This window comes from Coenobita brevimanus, chromosome 58 (genome assembly GCF_032717465.1).
Source record: "Coenobita brevimanus isolate Jiangsu-jjx chromosome 58, ASM3271746v2, whole genome shotgun sequence".
NCBI lineage: Eukaryota > Metazoa > Arthropoda > Malacostraca > Decapoda > Coenobitidae > Coenobita > Coenobita brevimanus.
The window spans coordinates 17,060,759-17,068,033 of NC_137011.1; the positions used below are offsets into that span (position 1 = coordinate 17,060,759).

Genomic DNA, 7,275 nt, shown 5'->3' on the forward strand with positions numbered 1-7,275 from the left:
TAAGGGGTTGCCTCTTAATGAACTAGCTTGAATATCACTTTAATACAATGATACTGGGCACAGCATCTGTAATCTCGAGATTAACCCCTAAAGTACTAAGAGGATTGATCGATCCTTTACCAGAATTTGGCTTGATGCCGAATAGCATCGATAGAGAAGCCTTGATAATAAAAACTGCAGACACTAGGTTTCGGCCAGATTGTGACGTATATCAATGCAAACCAATGAGAACTAAGTCCTGAGTGGGGAGGGGTGAGGATCCGGGCCCCTACCCATGGTGGGGAGGGTGATTCTCCCACTGCCCTCTCGCCACCTTCTTCTACACCAATACCTTTGTACCCTTTCCCCATCCCTCGCTTGTGACTGGACTCACAGTTCCTCCTATCAGCTCTATATAGCAGATTCTTCCACGCCACACTCCCCCCACCATCCTCCTTACACCTTCCTCCCTCATTCTCCCCCCTCCACCCCCTCATTCTCCCTCCACCACCAGCTACTTTCTTGCTGTGGCTAGATGGTAAATATTTGACATATGAGAATTATATATATATATATATATATATATATATATATATATATAATCATCATCATCATCATCAGCCATAACTAGTCCACTTCTGAACAAAGGCCTCCTCCAACGTTTTCCACGAATTCCTTGACTGAGCCAATCTTTGCCACGTTTTCCCTGCAAATTTCTTCATCTCATCTCTCCATCTCCTGTCTGGCCTTTTTCTACTATGCTTACAATCTCTTGGTGTCCAGTCTGTCAGCCTCTTACTCCATCGGTTATCCCTTATTCTTGCTATTTGGCCTGCCCACCTCCATTTCAGTTCTTTTATAACTTCTATAATATCTTTGACTTTCGTCTGCTCTCTCACGCTAATTGATCTTTTCCTGTCTCTTAAAGATATTCCCAACATTGACCTTTCCATTGCTCTCTGAGAATGGATTAATTTATTTTCCATCGATTTTGTCAGTTCCCAGGTCTTACAATCATATGTCATAGCTGGAATTATGCATTCGTTATATACTTTTTGTTTCATACAAACTGGCAAGCTACTTTTCATAATGGCTCTATGTTTACCGAAAGCTTTCCATCCAATTGTAATGCGTCTTTTTATTTCGCTATCATGATATTTTTCCAACGGCCATGCCATGTTGAGTACACCGCTTCCCATCCGATCAGCGAAGTTAAGCAACGTTGGATCTGGTTAGTACTTGGATGGGTGACCGCCTGGGAACACCAGATGCTGTTGGCATCCCTACGTGTCAAGTGGGGTTGGTGGAGGATTAGTGCCCCTCCCTGTAAAACAGTTAACTCTAAGCACTTGACCACCCCGTTTGGGATACATGGCGTCTGGCAATGGATGGATGGATGGATATTTTGTTAATTTCAGTATTTGTCCCAAGTAGTTGTACTCCTCAACTTCTTCAAGAATTTCATCGCATATTCTGATGACGCTCTTTGGTGTTTGTGTATTAAACATAAGTTTTACTCCAGTTCATCTTCAGTCCTACTTTCAGACTTTCTCTGTTCAGGTCATTTAACATTTCTTGCAATGCCTCCGCTGTTTCTGAGATTAGGACAATGTCATCTGCAAATCTTAAAAACCAAAAAGTTGTCATCAACATAACAACGATAAAACAAGGGTTTAAAATCAGTAGGACACTCAGCCAGCCAAAGCTCTTCATGGTAGTTCACCTGTGACCTAGAAAGTAATAACAGCTTAGCATTTTTAGATACAAATATTCTCCGTAGGGACAATAGTTTTGAAATTACCTTATATAGGAAGCCAACCTTCACTGGATTATGCATGAAATTTTCGTCATTCCTCCTGTTGAGCTATAAACGTAATCTAGTCAGCACTCTCACCCATAGAGCTGATGAGTTGTGCTCAAATTATTTTCACCTTCATAAGATACTTAATTTTCTTAAAGATTGTTGTTTAAAAATGGTTTCCCCAAAAGATTCACCGAAACGTACATTGGTAAGACCCTTAATAAATTCTTTATGGCTTCAAAGGTCCAAGTCATTACTGTTCCGAAAAACATTATATACTTTCCCATAACATACACCGGACTCCGTAGCTTCACGCTGAGGAACAAAGTATAATAAACTTCTAGCTGAACACTTCCCACAAGTGTCACTTAGAGTTGTGTTTAAAACCCAAAAAACAATCCAGAGTTTTTTCAAGGTAAAAGACACCATTCTCTCACACTTACAAGAATCCGTTGTTTACCTTTTCACGTGTGCCAGCTGCAGGGCGGCATATATAGGTAAAACAAAAAGACACCTAAAGACACGAATCCATGAACACTTAGGTCGTTCAATTCGAACAGGCCAGTTAATCACCAATCCACCACACTCACCAATACGGGACCACTCTTTGGGGACTTTGATGCATGGTCGTGAAGAGGGTAGATGTGTTTTTCTCTGCGCTCTTCTCTAGTTTTCAGGGCTGCCTTACCGGCATTAGCTTCTTTTTTTTCACCCTTCTGGTGACGCTTAGGTTTAGCTAGTACTCAGTTACCTCCCCTCCCTGTTAGTCTTGAACAGTAGGTGTCTGTTCTCATAAACTGAGTTTACCTTTGCTTATTGCCCACGGAGAGTCCCCCCCCCCCCACTGATCGCTCTGGGGCGTGAATAAACACGGTTGGGCCTCCCTGGAGTGGTTTGAGAGGGCAACCTCAGACTTAGGTGTGTGGTCCCCGGTTGTTTGTCCCTTGCTTGTTTTCTCTCCTTCTGCCCACTTCCCCCGCTAGGGGGGAGTGGTACTATGGAGGATGCCCCTACTGCCTCTCCCCCCCTCAGGGGGGGAGGTGGTCCTGACCGACCCCTAACCGATCAACAGACTGACAGCCCCCAGACAGAACGGCCCCAGACTCGATTGCCTCTGGACATCAATGTTAAAAATGCAGAATTTGTAATCATCCATGCTTTAGGTTCCACTCCCTTGAGCAGTCTCAATCCCTTCATGATTAAGAAGGTTATTGATGGCTGTGCTGGGGAGGTGGAACAAGTAAAAAAACTTGTGAATGGAGACCTCCTTGTCAAGACTAATAATTCCTCCCAAGTTAAAGACTTGCTGAAGCTGCATAAGTTTCATATCTATGATGTCGAGGCCAAGATCCCAACATCCATGAATTCCTGCAAGGGGGTTATCACTTGCAGGGATCTCATGGTGATGAGTGAGGAAGACATCATAGAGGAACTTGCTCAGCAAAATGTCATCGATGCCCGGTTTATAACTAGATTTTCCGAAGGCATAAGGACGAAGACGGCCACCATTGTTTTGACTTTCGGGAAAGTTTCACTTCCGGCACATGTCAAAGTTGGCTATGAAATTGTTAATGTCAGACCTTATATCCCCAACCCACTCCGTTGCATGAAGTGTCAATTATATGGGCACATTGCTAAGAACTGTCAGGCGTCACAGTCAGTGTGTGGCAAATGTGCAACACAGGGTCACGATGCTGAGCAATGCACATCAGAGACTATCTGTTGCTTCCACTGTAAGGGTGCTCACTCCACTTCCTCTAGGGATTTTCCCAAGTGGAAGGAGAAGAAAGAGGTCTGCACAGTGAAGGCGACTGAGGGTGTCTCCTACTATGAAGCAAAGAAAAAGGTGAAGGAGTTGCATGCAACTCCTACGCCGAATGGGTCCTATGCTTTGGCGGTGATGTCCCATCCCGTGATGTGCTCTGCTGGGACACAGACTGACCCTGAACCGGTTCCTCTTGTCACACATTCTACCTCTCCATCTCAGCCTCCTGTCCAATCCACCTCTCAACCTGATACCCCTGCTACAACTTCCTATTCTCAGGCTGCTGCTGCTTCTCAGTCAGTCAAGCCTAAAACGAAGCCTGACAACTCTTGTAAGAGTAATATGACCACCCTTACTAAGTCACGTCCTCATGTTCTTCCTGCTCCTGGCCCAGCGAGGGAGAGGAAGGGTAGCTCTTCCTCGGTGGAATCTGGGAACCTCGTAATTGATGAAAATATGGAGGTTTCCGTAAGCAAGCACCGGGATAGGTCCACCGGTAGTCGCTCGCCTTCTGGCGGGCGGCGGCAAAAAAAGCCTAAACACACTGGCCCCCAACGTATATCTTAAACCGTTGCGCTCACTGTATTACAGTGGAATTGTAGAGGTATTGGGAATAAGTTACAAGATATAGCAATCTTGCTGTCAATACACAGGCCAGACGTTGTTTGTTTACAGGAGAGGCGGCTGTAGGATCATCCTGATCCTCCACAGTTCAAACACTACCACTCATACAGAAGATATGAAGGTCACGGAGTTGCCATTTACACACACAAATCATACCCACAAACGGAAGTGATTCTAAATTCTACTCTGGAAGCTGTCGCGTGCAGAGTAAAATTTAATAACACGTATCTGTCTATTTGCTCTCTGTACTGTCCTCCACATGGCCCCATTGATAGTGATGCTTTAAATTCACTAGTGGAACATCTGCCTGGAAATAAGTTAGTGTTGGGCGATTTTAACGCCCATCACTATCAATGGGGTAGCTTGAGGATTGATGGTCGTGGGGAGCAAGTAGCTGACCTAATACTACAGTCCAACCTCTGTCTTCTGAACGATGGTAGAGCGACTCGTGTAGATGATCGTACTGGTAACTTTTCGGCCATTGACTTATCTTTGGCCTCCCCTGGTATACATCAAGATCTCTCATGGGACCCTTACGACGACTCCTTGGGAAGTGATCATTTACCATCTGTCTTTCTTATACACGCGACATCATTTCGGACCCTCCACCTACAAAATTTAACTATAAGAAAGCAGATTGGGGATCCTTCTCAAGGATCGCCAATTTAGATATATCTGGGGACACCATAGATGTTAAGGTCGAAAATATAACTACTTCCATATTACACGCAGCTGAGGCTGCTATTCCCAAGACTTCTACAGTTCATGTGAAGCATAGAGCACATTGGTGGACGCCGGATTGCCAACAAGCATTAAGAAAACGCAATAGGAGATACAGGATTTTTGATAGTCAGCCCACTGAGAAAAATTTTATTGCATACAAACAGGCACGGTCCTTTGTGTCCACGGTGACTCGTACAACACCATTACGTAAAGTCTGGTCCACCATAAGAATATTAAATAATAAAGGCCCATATTTCCCAGTCACCACCTTGCAAGTAAATAATAACATCTATGACGAGCCCGTGGACGTTGCTAACATCCTCGCCAGGAGTTTTTCTCATGTAGGCAGCTCAGCCAATTATGACCCGCGTTTCCAACATCATAAACGCACGGCTGAGCTACAGATATTAGACTTTGCCACAGAAAACGTAGACTCCCCGTACAACCAAGAGTTTACGCTAGATGAACTGCTCCTTGCCCTTAAATCCTGTAAAGACACCAGCCCTGGACCAGACACCATCACGTATGGTATGATCCAGCATCTTAATCAGGACAACCTGATTAAGATGTTAGCATTGTACAATGAGATTTGGGCGTCTCAAACGTTCCCAAACTCATGGCACTTTGCGCACGTCATACCGATACCCAAAGAGGCTGGTCATCTTATTAATCCCACTTCATTTCGTCCTATTGTGTTGACTTCTTGTCTATGTAAGGTCATGGAACGTATGGTAAACAATAGGCTTCTTTTTGTTTTAGAGTCGAAGAATTTGTCAAATGATCAACAATGTGGCTTCCGTAAATACAGAAGTTCACTAGATCATTTAATGAATTTGGAGCATTGTATTGCAGAGGCATTTGCCAATAAAGAATTCATGATAGGGGTGTTCTTGGATATCCATAAAGCCTATGACATGACCTGGCGACACGGTATACTAATGAAGCTCTATGTTTATGGTTTAAGAGGAAATTTGCCTGTTTTTATTTCAAATTTCTTAAGGGACAGAACTTTCTCTGTCAAATTGCCCCGTAACGTAACATTGGATATATTTATCCAGGAAAACGGGGTGCCACAGGGAAGTGTGCTTAGTCCTACTTTATTTAGTATTATGATCAATGATATTCTGTCATCAGCTCCCATCCCCAGGAATCTTAAATACTCGCTCTACGCTGACGATTGTGCAATATGGCACTCTTCCCGTAATACACAATTTTCGGCTGGGCGGATTCAAGCAGCCCTTGACTCCGTCCACCAATGGGCCTTGCAGTGGGGATTTAAGTTTTCCGTCCGTAAGTGTGCCGCTATAGTCTTCACTAATCGTAACGTACCTAATTTGTGCTTAACTTTGGATAATCAGGCGGTACCTTTTCAAAATTCTGTAAAATTTTTAGGAATACATTTTGATCGTAGAATGAATTTTAAACTTCACGTTAATACTTTGCTTGCTCGTTGTGATAAACCGTTAAATGTCCTTAAGTACCTAGCGGGTACTACAGTACATGGGGTGCCGACAGATACGATTATGTAACAGCTCATACAATATTACAATTACGTATTACTACAATGTTACTTCACTGTAACAATTACAATACAATTATGTAACAGTTCATACAATGTTACAATTATGTATTACTACAATGTTACTACAATGTAACAATTACAATACAATTGTGTAACAATTCATACAATGTTACAATTATGTATTACCACAATATTGCTACAATATTATGTAACAGTTCATACAATGTTACCACAATTCTGTATTACCAGAATCATCACACAAGTTAGGTGAAATTTTAGACATTACTAAAGGGATAACTCATGTTATAACCTAGCAATATTACCATTGCACAATTATATGCGTATGTCTGTTATACATACACATCTTACAAAATGTCATACAACAATCAATTTAACTATAATCCATTTGTTCAATTATGTATACAACTTGTTTAAAATGTAATATTACTGGATCAGTACAATATTATCACGAATATTATGTCTATACAATATTATAATCAATATTATGTATTAAGAGTGAAGAAAAAGACTATTATGTATTAATAGATATGCATATGTCAATGATGATTGCTGTCAGAGGACCGCCAGCTGCGTGACTCTAAAATATCTTAATACATAATAGCTAGCAACATACATATATAGTCTAGAGGTTAGGTCAATGTCAAATCTAGGGGCCAAAAGGAAATGACGTTAGCACCTCTCCAGAATGCCTCTCACCAGCAAAACAGCCCATGAACAGCGCCTCATGACCATACGCACACATACACATACACACACAAACAGGCTTCTAGAACATTTCAACAACAGTATTATACACGTGACACGGCCCCTGCTAAACGAGAATGTAGGAATCTGAGCTCA

At 42.4% G+C, this 7,275-nt stretch overlaps 1 non-coding gene across 1 annotated transcript; it reads left to right on the top strand.

Moving 5' to 3' along the window:
- Positions 1–1,140: 1,140 nt before the first annotated feature.
- LOC145402741 (5S ribosomal RNA) lies at positions 1,141–1,259 on the top strand. The gene has a single exon (XR_013897858.1). It is a non-coding gene; the product is annotated as a 5S ribosomal RNA (ribosomal RNA).
- Positions 1,260–7,275: the final 6,016 nt, after the last annotated feature.